General features: G+C 47.7%; 1 protein-coding gene across 15 annotated transcripts in view; it reads left to right on the forward strand.

The window, feature by feature from the left end:
• LOC132779080 (microtubule-associated protein 2-like) overlaps positions 1–16,109 on the forward strand; it is a 229,542-nt gene that overhangs the window by 128,329 nt on the left and 85,104 nt on the right. Inside the window, exon 1 of one of the 15 annotated variants that reach the window (XM_060782775.2) lies at positions 2,248–2,531. The exons of the other annotated variants lie outside the window; for them this stretch is intronic. The gene's annotated coding sequence lies outside the window, so the exon portion shown is untranslated. Of the gene's footprint in view, positions 1–2,247; positions 2,532–16,109 lie in introns of those variants that run through there. 15 annotated transcript variants of the gene reach the window in all.

A 16,109-nucleotide genomic window follows, 5' to 3' on the forward strand; every position in this document is an offset into this window, starting at 1 on the left:
ATGTTCTGGTAAGGTTCAAAAAAGGGTCAAAACGTATATTGCTGCAGGTAGTACATCTCAGATAAAAGAGCAGATGGAGAAAAGAAAGTTGCCTCACTTGGTAGAAGAGTCCCTGATGCCGACTCTCAGGTCTCTGTGCCAGGCATTTTGAGGCAGAGAGAGGCCTCGTGGTGCTCCCTTCACAAACAAAAGGCAATAAAGACTTTGGGGAAGAAGAAGAAGTGACCTCTTCCTGCAGGCAGGAAGCAAAACACCTTGAGTGACATGGATCTATCAAACAAGTGGAAAAGTGCACCAGCATGCAGGTAGAAACTACACACACATACCCTCTTGGACTTCAACTCCCTCAATTCCTAACAGTCGGTCTGTAACACACATAGGCTGTTAGGAATTGTGGGAGTTGGAGTCCATATGCAGAACTACACATGTGCAGCACACACACACACACACATATATACACACACACACTTTTGGGCCAAGGCGTGCAGATGAATGGACAAAACACCAAGACACGCAAACTAGGGCTTCTTCATTCAGGAGCCCAGGCGTGTACACCAACATGCAGGTGGAACTATACACACATACGCTAGTGCATGCATGGGCAAACTTCTGAGGGCCCAAGTTTGCCCATGCCTGCACTAGGGCCAATGTGCATGGATGGACACACAGAGATGCTGGATGTCTTTAGAAAGTTGGTGAAAACCTGGCTCTGGAACCTGGCATTTGATGAGTGAGTCAATAACCCTTGACCACACGGACGCATGGTGATGAATTGTGATTTTATTCTGACGACTTGGCCTTATGTAATTATATGATTGTATTTTAATGTGTTTTATATTAGAGTTTTATAGGATGTGATGTTTTAACTATTGTGTATGAACTCCTCTGTTGTAAACCGGCCTGAGTCCCTCGTCGGAGGTGAGAAGACCGGTATATAAAAGTTCTAAATACATAAATAAATAAATAAAAGAAGAGAGCAGCCTGTGCCACAAACAGGGTTCCCTCTGTTTGCAATGGCTCTACGCAGAGGGTTGATGCTTCTTCACTTCTAGGGTTTCTGGACCTGAGTGGGTATTTGAACCCCAACCCCACTAGCGTTCAAGTCCAGCATTCACGTTACAATATGACAATACTATATCACCTGCATACTGTGGAACCCTGAGATTTGCAGTTTGGGGAAGGACTTAGACCTTTACCAGACCAGAAATCCCAGGATCCTGCAGGATACAACCATGGCGGTTAACACAGTAGTAGAATGCAATAATTACATGGAGAGGGGTCTTAGTCTCAAGTCATAACTTCTGCTAACTTGTCAGGCGGCTTCTCCTGTTAAGAAGCTGTCAAGGTCTGAGAACTCTTTCCAAGGGACTCAGTTGAATGATCGGCCACCTTCTGTGCTGTGCGACTGTGCCAGGGCTCACTCAAAGCAGTGTGCTGCCTGAGGCAGAATTGCAGATGACCTCAAGGTAAGGGGATAGTAACTCAGTTATTTTGGCAGAAGACCCCACAAACCCCATACCTTTGAAAGGGGAAAAACACCATTCCACTTAAGTATGGAGTACTTCCCGGGTGCCGATATCCCTCTGCCTTAGGCTGCCACTTCTGCCCATCTCTCTGTCTGTCACTTACTGTGTGTATATTTTCCTTTTCCCCAAAACTGAGACCCACCCAGCGTTGTTCTGATTGATGGCGGCCCCTTGTCTCTTCTCACCTGATTGAATCACTTTATAAACTGAAGCAGGAAGGCTGAGCATAAGTGCTATTAATTGAAATGCGTTTGTGAGGCCAGTATCAGAGTTTGCGGTGGATTGAATCCTGGCGAGTGACCGGCTGGATCCATTTCTTGGGGCCCTCCTACCCTTTTGTGGAACTTGTTGGTCTCTGGAGACCCATCCAGGGCTGTTGAGTCACTTCCAGCCTGATCTACCCTTGTAGTTTTGGTGTTGCCCCTTTACCAACTTTTCAGAGCAAGCTTTGGGGGTGTTTTTCTTGCCCGCTCTGGGCCCCCCTCCCGCCAGCCCATTGTTGCCTTCTGGCCTTGGTCCCTTGGCCTGGAGTGGCTGCCCAAGGCCTCCCTTGCCTTAATAAGCATCGGATGGTGGGGGCGGCAAAGGTGCTTTGTGGCCTAATTCTGGCTGGCTTGGCTCCATGTCATGGACTCTTTAATTAGTGCTCAGGAGCCCATCTTCCAGAGACCGTTGCAATTCTCATTCCCCTTCTCTCTGTGTATGAACACACACACACACTCACACACACTGCTTGGTTTGAATCAGGCCGCTGGAGGGGTTCTTTTTTTGTCAAAGGAGGGAGAGAGTCCGAGGCTGTGTCTGAGCAGAGAGTAAATATTTCATTTGCAGCCGAGACTTGGGGACATTTCCGTCCCTGCTGATACAGCAGCAGCGCCTGTCGGGCGGGAGGTTCCCCCCTTCCTCCCTTCTTCCTTCCTTCCATGCCCTTCTCTTGAAGTCTGAGGACTGTACTTTCTGTTTTGGGAACTCAATGGGTGTCTCGTCATTCATCCTCCCAGGAAGGTAAGGCTGCAATCCCGTCATGTGCCGTAACGCTTTTCAACACTTACAGGGAGGCTGCCAGCCCAGCATTGTGAACGGATGCTCTCAATTGGGGAGTATGGAATTGGCAAGGAAGGTCTGGTCTCGCCGGCGATTGGATGAAGGGGACGGGGGTCCAAGGGGGCCTGGGAGGAGGGAGGGAGGGTCTTGGTCTTGTTTTGGACGCAAAACCTCAGGAGTCTTTCCTGCAGGCTGCCATATCTTTTGCCATATCAAGATAGGACAAGGACAGGTGCTAAGGGCCACAAAAGCAACCTTGTGATTGAGATAGAGCTATTCTTTGTCTTACTCCGAGGGACAAAGTCCTGGAAAGGGATTTACATATAGAAATAGTGCAGATTTATATAATGAATGGCAGTTTGGTTTACCCTAACAGACTGCTTATCATCCACCCACCCATCCAGCTATATATCTACTATCTAAATAGGTTGTCTTTTAGGATGTACAGTATATCTATGTTGTTTAATTTGTTTGCTTCAATGCCTTTTAAAATGCATATAATGCTTCTAATAGTGTTTCCAGAATGGTTTAAACTGTTGATAAAAGTTAGTCAAGGCCATTCGCAGTTCCTGACTGTGAGAGCCGTTCAGCAGTGGAACTCTCTGCCCCGGAGTGTGGTGGAGGCTCCTTCTTTGGAAGCTTTTAAGCAGAGGCTGGATGGCCATTTGTCAGGGGTGATTTGAATGCAATATTCCTGCTTTTTGGCAGGGGGTTGGACTGGATGGCCCATGAGGTCTCTTCCAACTCTTTGATTCTATGATTCACATTTTAGCCTCTCCTCCCTTTGTTGAAAGGGTTTTTCCTCTGATCCCTTTAAGCCTTGCAGTGGATTGCACTCAGTTATTTTGGCAGAAGACCCCACAAGCCCCATACCTTTGCCGTCTTGAGTCCTCCCTGTGTGTTTGGTGGGGTCCTCCCTTGACTTTGCTCCCCTCCTGAGAAGCGAGGCTTGTCCTGGATGGAGGGGGATGGAGAGCAACAGACAGCAACTCTTCCTCGCTCTTTCTGACCAGGAAGAGAGCGGCTTCTGCCCTGATTCAGATCTTCCACCTCTAAGACACTCAGACCACCTGGGACTCAAGCGCTGGCTCACCTGCTGACCAGGCAGGAGGCCTCTGGCGATAAAAAGGCTCCTTGAGTGAAGAGAGGGATGGATTGCAACAACAGAAGGAAGTCGGTTTGTGGGAGACAAGGCTTTGAATGTCATGTATTGTCTTGTGGGTGCATATAATAAAATACCTTGAGTGTAACCACCAAAGAAGCAGCCCAGTTAGTCTCAATAGTGCATGATGCACCAGGAATGCCATTTTATGGGAAAATGACATCCCTGAATAGCAGAATGAGGTTGGACTGCTCTGACAACTCTAGGATTCTATTCTCTGATTCTGTATATATTTCCTAACATTTCCAGCAAGTTTTGCTCTTGGTCTTGTAGAGTGCTGCCCTTCAACCAACTCTATAGTTGCTCAAGGTGTCACCTGACAGATAGGTTGATCATCACGCTCTGAATAGTGAACTCTTTACTGCCTCAAATCCATTTAAATGTATACGACAGCAAGTGTTGTTGAGTGTGAAAGCACATGCTTTACAGTAGAAGGGCCCAGAACCCATCCCTGGCAAATCCGCATTAAGGGATTTCAGTTTGCTGCTTGAGAGCCTGGAAAGATGCTGCCAGTCAGAGTCAATAGCAGTGGCTGGGATGAATGCCTTCCTTGGTAGGAAAGTCTGTGGGGAGGTCTTCTGCTCCGGAGGAAGGGATTCCCCAAAACCGCTGGACTCTGACCTTTTATTGGCTGGTTTTGGCATTTTGATGTCAGCTGAAATGATCAAGAGGGGAGATTTTGATTTTGCCGGCACTCATTTTGCACAGCAGAACATTTATGACATCGTTGAGAACATGAATGTGATTTTCCTGCTTCTTGGCAGAATGGGGTTGGACTGGATGGCCCCCGAGGTCTCTTCTAACTCTAGGATTCTAGGATTCTATACTGCCCTGGAAATAATGATCACATTGGGATTGGTATTGAACTCCTACTTGATAATATCTGGCATCCAATGTGTGGTTCCCGTTGGCCACTTTTGCCATAAAAGTACATTTTAAAAGTCTCATGTTTTGTATTGCCTTTGAAATGGCAGGTGGGGAAACGGAGGCTGTTCAGCTTGCAATATTCAGGAACTTCATTTGATTCCTAATATAGTCTAGTTTTTCCCTTGTGTTCATCTGTAAGAGTTCTGCCTTCTGTCTGTGGGGAATCATAGCTCGGCTTTTGTAAGGTACGGCTTGTGCGTTGATAATGTAATGTCATCCTTTACATGCAGTGGGTGGTAGGAAAGACAGAGGAGGTGCATGTCAGATGTAACCCCGAGGAGGAAACGCATTGTCGATGAAAGGGAGTGTGAGCTCTGTTGCGGTGCTGCTTCAGTCCTCTCGGAAGGGGCTAGCCTTCTGAAAAGAATGATCCAAGAGGCGGTATTCCGGGGGAAGAGGCAGGGGCAGTGGTTGTCTTGTTCAGCCGGTGGTCGGTCTTCTGCCTGATAGAAGGTGAAACCCAGGGAGTTGTAGACTCCCCATTTGGCCCTTCATTGGGAGGTGGCTCTGTTATTGAGAACATGGAGGCAGGTGGGGGCCAGCGGAGGAGCTCTCTTTCAAACAAGAGAAGCAAAAATGATTTCCCTCTGAAGAAGGCAGCGTGCCTGGCATCAATAATGCACACGGGAAATGAGTGATCTATTGAGGGCAGCCCCTTGATGGGTTCGCAGCTTTGTTCCCTCCTCTCCAGGGAGTCAGGAGCCTTTTCCCTCGTGCATTCCTCTGCTTGGAGGACTGTATGTTGGCACACCCCCCCCCCCCCTCCACATACACACATTCCCTATGATGTTTTCTTTCTTAATTCCTGAAGACAATTGCAATGTATGTGGCTTTTTCATCCCTTCATTCTTGGTTTGGGCAAAATCATTCTCCCCAGCCTTGGATCAATTTGTTCCTAATGGAACAACAACCACAAGTGGGCACTGATGACCCCTCCCCAGCTGTTTTTTGAACTGATTTCTGCATCTTTAGATGATTTCAGGTCTTGAAGGCAAGGGAGAAGGGACAATCTCTAATGTGGCACTTCCCGTTTCCAAAATCTTGATCCTCACATCTTGCAAGCGAAGAGGCATCCTTCCTGCCACGTACCCAAGTGCAGGGATTGAGCTGGGCTTGTGATAGGAAGGGAAGGTGGCCCAGAATGAGGTGTGTTCCCATGGACTCACAATCTGTTGCCACAGTCTCACAATCCTGGGAGGGGCACAGTTTTCAGGGGCCACTTTGGGGACTGCTCCCATCACCACCCAAATGTGTATGGAGGTAAGAGGACATGAGGAGAACCAGACTGGTGTGGTAGCTTGGCCACAGGTCCGGAGACTGGGGTTTGCATCCCCACTAAGCCATAGAAACATCTGGACAAGCTGTGCTCTCTCAGCCTCATATGAGAACAAGGGCAAACCTCTTCTGAATACATCTTACCAAGGAAACCGAGTGATAAGTTCATTGTAAGGTTGCCATAAGCTGGAAATGACTTCAAAGGCACACAGCAACAAACAGGGTCACAAAATGGCCCTTGAGTCCACCGACTGCCTGTATTCCACACTTCTTTACTCCTGCCTTACACTCAAGATTGACTCAAATGGTGCAGTAACTTTTACTAGGATTGTTGGGACCTTGCAAAATAGACACAAAGAAGCTGCCAGCTATTTGCGTTCTTCCAGAACCCTTGGACAGGCACAATAGAACATGCATGAGAAACCATGTGAAGAGATCAGAAGTCCAAGTTGTGGCCTGGGTGTGCGTTGGCCATTTCCACTTTAAGGAGGCTAAGGAGAAAAGCAGCACATGAAGGGACTTGGCCCCAGAAGCATCAAGGTGTGTAACTCTCAGAGGAAATCCTGTTAGGAGCAGGAGCAGGATTTTGTAAGGCTCAGAAGAGGAGGGAGTGTTTAAAATACATATAGACCCCCCAGGTAAGCAGTTGGCCAGCTTGCTTTTGGAGTATGCTTTTTGCCACCTGAGAACATGGGAAGAGGATGCTTGGAGCTCAGGAGCACCATCCACAAGGTTCACCTGGCAAGAAGAAACTGGGGGTGAGCAGTGGTCCTTGGCCAGATGTGGCGAACAAGGACAGATCAAGAGAGTCCCGAAGTTTGGCTGGAGCCCCTCCCTGAGTCCTGCTCCGTCAGATGCAGACAAATCCGGAGGCTCGCCCTTGGCTTGGAAAAAACCCTCCAGACAGCGGCTGCTGCTCTTCATGTCGGCAGAGCCGCCTCGTCCGCCAAAGTCTCCTGACAGCTCTGGAAATGTCAGCTCTAGTTAGCATCAATTAAGAAAAGGGGTGAGAGACTGCCTTTGCAAGGAGGGCGCCCATGCTTTTTGCTTTTTTGTGTTCTATATATATATATGTGGGAATGTGTGAAAAGCCTGTTTGGCAGAGGCTGTCCAGCTTCCTCTCAAGGCCTGCGAGAGACAAGAAACTTGGTCTTTTTCTGCAGAGTGAAATCCTGCTGGATGGTGCGTTTGATGACGGGAAATAGTTCAAATGGCAGATCCTTGTCTGGACAAATTAAGAAAGGGACAAGAGGGATGAGCCAGAGAGGAGAGCCGGATGCCAGGGATATGATGGGCCAAGACTGGGAGACCAGGGTTCAGATCTCTATTTGGTCATACAACCTACTGGGTGGTCTTGGGCAAGTTACATTCTCTCCATCTCAGAAGAATGCCATGGCCAGTTTCCTCTGAATAATAAACCTGGCCTGTAAATCCCTAGAGTAATGGTGTCATAAGGGTTGGAGTTGACCTGAAGGCACATGACCACAATAATGTAAGTAATTTTGCGGGAGAGAGCATGGTGGAATGGTGGGAATGTCAGGCCTGGACTCTGGGGTGCCAAGGTTCAAAACTATGGTGAGCTATGGAAATTCAGTGGACGACTGCGGTCAAACCTCACACCATCTCGGCCTCAGAGGGAGGCAAGAGCAAGCCCCCTCTGAGAAATCTTGTCAAGGAAGCTTTGGGGTAGGCTTGGCTTAGGAGCCCCATAAATCAGAAATGACTGCAACAACAAACATGAAGATGCATAATGATGCTGGTTTTCTTCTTGCTGCAGAAGAAAATGAATGTTCTTCTCCAGTTTTCTCTTCGCATTTCTGGAAGATCGCACAAGACTCTTTCTTGTCAGGTTTCCCAAGTGCCCTCAATCCCATTATTTGGACTTGATGAAGATTCTTCCCATCCCTCCCAAGCTATAAGTTACAGAAATATGGGGGGTGATTTCAAGGGGTTGAATGCTGCGTGATTCAGGAGACATAATAGAGTTTGATGCTGGATGTGGAAAGGTGGACAGGCTACATGTTTTGGAGAGCTTTCCAAGATTGTGATGGAGTTTGGGGAACAGAAAGGAGAGCTGAAGAAACTAGCCCCGCTCTCCTTGGTCATTCATGGCCAAACTGACGGACCTTCTTGGTAGGTTGAGTTTGGTTCTTCTTGCCCATTGGCATCAGATCAGACAAGGCAGTGTTGGACTAGATAGGCCTTGGGTATGATTGCTCTGGCATCTTACCTTGGATAGATAGACAGATCAGTCCCCTTGGATAGGTAGACAGATCAGTCCCCTTCTCAAGAGGCTGAGAAGGCTTGGTATTGCATCCTGCTTGGTGTTATTTATAGCAAACCAGAGAGATACTTCATTGAATCATTGCCGGATGATTAGGCCCATCTTTTGTTCAAATAAGATGTCTTCCATCCAGCACAGAGAGCGATCGCTTTCATGTTACAGGAATTCTTGGTAGTTGTGTAGAAGAACACATCCCATGCCTTAATCTGTCATAATGTTATGAGTGCGGTAAGATGTGTCCCTCGCGGCAGCATTACACTCTTCCAGCTTGAGTCAATGGCTTCGCATGATGTTCTAGGAGAAGAATGCCAGCACACCCTTTGAAATGGCTCTTTTGTGCGACCTCCAGTTTATGGCCTGAGGTCTGGCTGCTCCTCACACATTTCTCCTGCTGAAGATTCATATTCTCCTCTCTTCCTCCCCTTCTTCCTCCCCCATTTCCCAGTCTGCATTACCAACGGGGGAAACAGCAAGTGGCTCGTTCCTTTTAAATGGAAGCTTCCCGATACAAGGATTTTCAAATCCCAAAGCGCCAAGTCTCTTGCCCGTCTCATATTATGCAAATGCATCATTTTTTGCTTTGATGTCCCTCATTTCATCTTATTTGGGCACGTTCTGGAATTAATGGCCTTGCCCAAACACATGGCCGGTGGGGGAGATCTATTTCTGCCACCGCTTCCTGTGCAGCATGTGAATTTGCAGCCTTTTTTTTTTCTTCCTTTTTTTGCCGGTGGGACTGGGGAAGAGGAAACTAGGTCAGTGGCGTGTGTGCGCTTCAGAGTGAGCGAATGAGGGAGAGAGAGAGAGAGAGCGCGCGCAAGCGAGTATAGGCTGAGAAATGGGATATAATCTCGGCATTAAACAAACCCGACTGTCGTGCTGCAGGGGTTTTGCTATTTTAAGCACTCATCTCCATGATTGCCACCGTTCAGGGCAGAGCAAACATATATTTGCAAAGAGCACGCCGGCGCTTTTGTGCTCAAATCGCCAGCTCTTTTCTGTTGATTGCTTCTCAATGGCACCAGTTTAGCAGACACAATTCTGTCCTTCCCTGGTCTGGAGGGGGGCCATTGGGGGCAACACAAGCATCCTGGAAAAGCAGGAGTCGGGCAAGAGGACTCAGGCAGCCACAGGGTAGCAATGTATCTCCCATGCACGAGGCAGAGGCTGGGGTGTTTCTGTGGATGCAACTCCTGTAAACCCTCACCCTTGGAGTGAGGAGCGTATGGCCCTTACCCAAGGAGGCCTCAAGGGTGATAGAGCTGGAAGAAACCCCAATTCCCAACCAAGACAATATGTCAAGATCAGCTCCTGCTTGAAGTATTGAAAGCTTTTACATACTTGGTGGTCCTAGCAGGTACTCAATAAGATGGTGTAGCATCCTCCTCTCAGGCTGTAAATGGGAAGATTGAAACCAAGAGACTGTGGAAGGGTTCCAAAGGGGTGATTCTCTTTTTGTTAGCCTTCTTTGCCTTCCAGGTTTCACAGCCATAGATGGAAATCTTCTGGCCCCCCTGATAGTGCTCAGAGTTTCATTCAACTTGGAGCAAGTGTGGGAGGAGGTGCAATGAAATCCAGTGTAGGTTCAGGAACCTCCATAGCATCCAGTGGCCCTGCTCGCGATCCCATCTGCATTGCAAGCGCGTTTGGTGGGGACGAGGGACAGAGCCTTTTCTGTGGTAGCCCCCCGACTTTTGAACACCCTCCCCAAAGACATCAGACAAGCCCCTACGTTGGCAGTCTTTAGGAAGAGTTTGAAGACCTGGCTGTTCTGATGTGCCTTTCCAGAATAGGAACTCCAGCAATATATCCCAGAAGCACTTCATCAGAGTTTTAGGATGGTCTGCACATTGCACTTACCCTAAAATCCTACATCCACCTGTCACACCCAGCACTTTTTAATCTGTACCCATTACATTTGGCCCGGCCCTAGTTTTTATTGTGTCATGGTGTATTGTTTTTATTGTTTACCGCTATTGTTTTATTGTTTGATTTGCTTTAAGTTATGTGTTTTTGTTATGCTGTTGTTTTATTGAGGCCTTGGCCTGTGTAAGCCGCATCGAGTCCTTCGGGAGATGCTAGCGGGGTACAAATAAAGTTAATAATAATAATAATAAATCCAGTGGCCACTTTGTGAAGGGGAGTCTTTGGGCCTTCGCACTGATTTGAACACACATCTCTCTAGTCAGAGTCCAAACCTGCTTCTCCTCTCTCCTAGCGGTTTGCCTTTGGCTGTTCTTGCCATGAAATATAATGGTACCTGTGAGCTGCCTATCCTGCATGCCCAACATCCCCAAATGCTCTCCATCCCATGTGTTTAGCTTCAAAACACAGATGAGGAACTGTGAATGTGAATTGGTTTGTATGGCTGGACATCCTGGAATGGCCATTTCTGAGGAGGTTGACCCATTTGAGGGGTGAATTGGGAGATGGAAGGAGCAAGTGGAGAGCATCTGGCGATTTGTGTGCCTTCTGCCTCTTGCTGCTTCCTCCACAGAATAAATAACAGCTCTCTCCTGCTGGCCTTGTTATCTCTCTGGCTCCAGGATTTCACGGTTTGGCACTGAGCAAAAGCAGCCGCCGTTTGAGTGACCTGAGGAAATTTTGGCAAGAGAGTTCTTCTGAGTGGCTGACATTTAGTTGGAAATAACACTCAACAAGCCTGAGGTCTAAATGCTGACATCTCAGGAGAGCTGTTGCCTGTGTGTTGCCTGTGTTCCTTGGCCCCTCCATGTCCCTCAGAACTGTGGAAGTGGGGTGAGAAGACACACATGGGCACTCTGAGCTGGTTCTGTCTCCTTCCAAGATGTCATCTTGTCCTTCTGAGACTGCCAAAGGAAAGAGTGGGTGAAAGAAATTAGTCATGGAATCAAAACTTTTGCTGGCTTGATTAGCCTGGATGCTATTATAAGCGGAATAGTCTGAAGCAAATAGCTGACTGCTTTCAAGGCCACATGGCTGGTTGTTTTGACTACTAAAAAGGCATCTTTCACCTTCTTGGTCTTTCTTCTGTCCTGTATGTGAGTCCGCAACTTGGATGGCCGCAATTTGGAAGCAGAGATGCCTTCCAGACCCCCCTTCCAGGGCTTCATTTGTGGACAGAATCATAGAATCATAGAATCTAAGAGTTGGAAGAGACCTCATGGGCCATCCAGTCCAACCCCCTGCCAAGAAGCAGGAACATCGCATTCAAATAACCCCCGACAGATGGCCATCCAGCCTCTGTTTAAAAGCTTCCAAAGAAGGAGCCTCCACCACACTCCGGGGCAGAGAGTTCCACTGCTGAACGGCTCTCACAGTCAGGAAGTTCTTCCTCATGTTCAGATGGAATCTCCTCTCTTGTAGTTTGAAGCCATTCTTCCATTGCGTCCTAGTCTCCAGAGAAGAAGAAAACAAGCTTGCTCCCTCCTCCCTGTGGCTTCCTCTCACATATTTATACATGGCTATCATATCCCCTCTCAGCCTTCTCTTCTTCAGGCTAAACATGCCCAGCTCCTTAAGCCGTTCCTCATAGGGCTTGTTCTCCAGACCTTTTATCATTTTAGTCGCTCTCCTCTGGACACATTCCAGCTTGTCAATATCTCTCTTGAATTGTGGTGCCCAGAACTGGACACAATATTCCAGATGTGGTCTAACCAAAACGGAATAGAGGGGTGGCATGACTTCCCTAGATCTAGACACTATGCTCCTATTGATGCAGGCCAAAATCCCATTGGCTTTTTTTGCCGCCACATCACATTCCTGGCTCATGTTTAACTTGTTGTCCACGAGGACTCCAAGATCTTTTTCACACATACTGCTCTCGAGCCAGGCATTGTCCCCCATTCTGTATCTTTGCATTTCGTTTTTCCTGCCAAAGTGGAGTATCTTGCATTTGTCACTGTTGAACTTCATTTTGTTAGTTTTGGCCCATCTCTCTAATCTGTCAAGATCGTTTTGAATCCTGCTCCTGTCCTCTGGAGTATTGGCTATCCCTCCCAATTTGGTGTCGTCTGCAAACTTGATGATCCTGCCTTCTAACCCTTCATCTAAGTCATTAATAAAGATGTTGAACAGGAGTCTTATCCTAGAATCATGGTTAGCCAGATACTTCTGTCCTGCCTCTTTATAAGTCCTATTCTGCATTTCCCCTTCTCCTCTATTATCCCCAAGTTGAGCAGTCTTTTGGGGAAAGGCTGAGGCAAAGAAGGTGGTGAGTAGCCTTGTCCAGCCTTGTCTCCTCTTCATCCAGTTTAGTGACCACCGCTGGCAGGTGGAGTGCTCTTTTCCAGGGCAATCAATATGGGAGATCCTTATCTCCAGCCCGGCAAGATTATGAGGCTGGCGCTCTTTGAGAACGCACCCCATTGTGTCCATCTGTATGCAAGAACTGTTCTTAGTTTTGCATGAAGCCATCCCATTGGGACCCAGGGCTATTTTGAGGATAACATATACTGGCATGCAGCTCGCCTTCAGCCCCCGAGCATTTGTGATGTGGATTTGCAGAAACATGGCTTTCCGGTTAGATGGATTAACTGTTTTCTTTCTCAATTGGCTTATATGGCTACGCTGAACCCTGCGGAGAAGATGATAAAGTGAGGGAATAAACTCCACTGCCAGTCTTTGTGAGTGGGTGAATGTGTGCGTGATTGCTTTTTTATTTCGTTGGCCCGGGAGGGGGGGAGTGTCTTGTTGTTCAACCCCCAAGGCAGGCAATACTTTGACCTCTAAGCCCTATTTGGAGTCCTGAAAATGACTTCATCTGTGACATTTCCCAGCATCTGGAGACTTCCTTTCTGCTACCAGTGGCATCACAAATGGACCAAATGGCTACGTTTTCCATTCTTGGTCTCCATCTGTTCAGAGGCTAGTTTTGCACTATTTTGCCTCAAGATCAGGGGAACAGAGGAAACATTGCTGACGTTGATCTTTGGATATTTTGGTGGTGGGAGGAGTGTCTTCCAATTATTGCTTCCCATGGATTGGTTTAACTGGGTTACTGGTGTGTAAGGGCTGGGCCTGTGCTGGAGGTAGATTTGGACAGTGGGAAGAAACAAACAAAGAAGCAAGCTTTTATCAATACACATCCTTTTTGAGCATCGAGGCAAGTTACAGATTAGAATGATTACACACCAATGTTAAACATGAGTTAAATAGGCCCATGGTATCCTCTGGAGTTTGGTTCCAGAGGCTGATATTTTGCATCTGTGGTGTGTGGATGGGCTTGGTTTTGACTGTGTGCAGATTGTTGCTTGGAGAATGAAGTCTATTCCACCCTACACAATGGCACACTTTGATACTGCTTTCATTGCCAAAAACTGAGATTTTTAGTTGTGGAAGACACTAGAGCTGGCTTGTATACTTTGTGAGACTACAGATCCCATAGAGTGGAGCAGTAGCAGTCAAGGTGGGGATCAAAAGGCTATAATGGCAGTGTGGAATCATAGAATCAAAGAGTTGGAAGAGACCTCATGGGCCATCCAGTCCAACCCCATTCTGCCAAGAAGCAGGAATATTGCATTCAAATCACCCCTGACAGATGGCCATCCAGCCCCTGTTTAAAAGCTTCCAAAGAAGGAGCCTTCACCACACTCTGGGCAGAGAGTTCCACTGCTGAACGGCTCTCACAGTCAGGAATTTCTTCCTCATGTTCAGATGGAATCTCCTTTCTTGTAGTTTGAAGTGATTGTTCCATTGCGTCCTACTCTCCAAGGAAGCAGAAAACAAGCTTGCTTCCTCCTCCCTGTGGCTTCCTCCCACATATTTATACATGGCTATCATATCTCCTCTCAGCCTTCTCTTCTTCAGGCTAAACATGCCCAGCTCCTTAAGCCGCTCCTCATAGGGCTTGTTCTCCGGACTCTTGATCATTTGAGTCGCCCTCCTCTGGACACATTCCAGCTTGTCAATATCTCTTGAATTGGTGCTCAGAATTGGACACAATATTCTAGATGTGGTCTAACCAAAGTGGAATAGAGGGGTAGCATGACTTCCCTAGCTCTAGACACTAGGCTCCTATTGACGCAGGCCAAAATCCCATTGGCTTTTTTTGCCACCACATCACATTGTTGGCTCATGTTTAACTTGTTGTCCACGAGGACTCCAAGACACACAAGTTTGTATTTGTACAGCATGTGTACATTCCAGAGCAAATGTAGCCACCGTCTGATTCCAGATCGAAAGAAAAGGTGGATTTCGGTGGGATTTGTGAAGTGGAAACTTCCCAGTAGGTTCAGTCACCACCCTTCAGCTTCTGTTCATCAGAATGGGTAGGTTGTGGGCACCTGATGCCCAGAAGTTTTGAGAAGGTTAGGATTCTCGTGAATCTGTGGCTCTTCATGACTCAGGGGCCTTTCCTGGTCTTGCTGGTAAGAATCAGGGTGGATCAGAAGAGAAACCTATTCCCCCCATTCCAATTTGATGGGAGCCTAAGACATCACCCAACGTTGTTCAGCTGAACCATGGAATGAAGGCAGACAGCGCTTCGTTAGCTCTGGTTAGCTCTGCCGCCCGAGGCGGGAGGAGCGATTTGGCATCACTGCTGCCTGTTTTTCCGCTGGTGCAAGAAACCGATTATAAATCCACCATCCAAGCAGAGGCCTGCGGAGTGTCTGAGGAAAGCGGTTTTATATTTAGCAGCTCTTGAGCAGAGTTCCTCTTCCACTTCTCTCCTTCCTTGCTGTGCTTGCAGGGCTCCCCCCTCCCCTCTCTCTGCTTCCCAGAATGCTTTGTGCTTCAGGGAATTTTCCCCTCCTGCTGTTTCCTATAATCTGCTTGAATCTTACAGATGTTTTTACATGTTGGAGAAAGAAACTGGCTCCCAGCAGCACTTGCAGTGCGCAGCGGGGTTTGCAACGGGCTTCTGAGGGCAGAGATGCGGGAAAGGTGGTCGGCGCAAAGAGAGAGAGGAGCACTGAGATGTAGAACCACAAGCATGGCAGACCTGTCATTTCTGCTTGGACAGGTTTCACTTGCGAAGGGCCAAACAGCAGCTGGACAGATCTACTTGAAAACAGTCCACGTGAAAGGGATTTAGGAATGTTAGTAGGCCACAAGCTGAATACAATAATGTGGCATCTAAACAGGCCAATGCAATTCAAGGATGCGTCAGTAGGATTCCCAACATCTAGGAATTGATTCTCCCACTTTCTTCTGCTTTGGTCAAACCTTCTCACCTGGAATAATAACCCTGTGTCCAGAGAAGGGCCCCACCAGTCCAGAAGAGATGGACAAGAGAGAAGAGGTCCAGAAAAGGGCCACCAAAATGATCAAAGGTTTGGAAGCCAAGCTCTTCGAGGAACAGCTAAGAGAGCTGGAGATGGGTCGGTGTAGGTTTTTCGGGCTATATGGCCATGTTCTAGAAGTATTCTCTCCTGACGTTTCGCCTGCATCTGTGGCAGATATCCACAGAGGTTGTGAGCTGGAGATGCTTAGTTTGGAGAAGAGAAGGTTGAAAGGGAATATTGGAGCAATGTTTACATCTTTGAAGAGGAATAAAGCTTGTTTTCCATTGTTCCAGAGACAGGGATACAATGGAGTCTTGGATTCAAATGGCAGGGAAGGAGATTCCACCTGAATATTAGGAAGAATGGCTGTTCAACAGTGGCATATGCTCCCTGTCTTCCATCTTGTCAGTCTGCAAAAGTCTTGTTCTGTGCATTCAGCTTCATCGTGGAAGAAGGAATGCATTTGGGACTCTCTCCTAGGCTTTCATGCTCAATCCATGAAGCATTCAGACCCATGGGGATGGTGTGGGTGGGAGAGGCATGCATGGCCCCTTTGCACTTGGGTTCTGCCTCTGAAGAAATGACTCAGGGCGACACACGCTGAGCCTGTTTGCAGTCTGAACTCATACAGATGGTTCATAGGCAGCTCTCCCTGATCTCAGTTTTTCCCATTGAAGTCTTGAAGG

Source organism: Anolis sagrei, chromosome 6 (assembly GCF_037176765.1).
Source record: "Anolis sagrei isolate rAnoSag1 chromosome 6, rAnoSag1.mat, whole genome shotgun sequence".
NCBI classification, from domain to species: Eukaryota; Metazoa; Chordata; class Lepidosauria; order Squamata; family Dactyloidae; genus Anolis; species Anolis sagrei.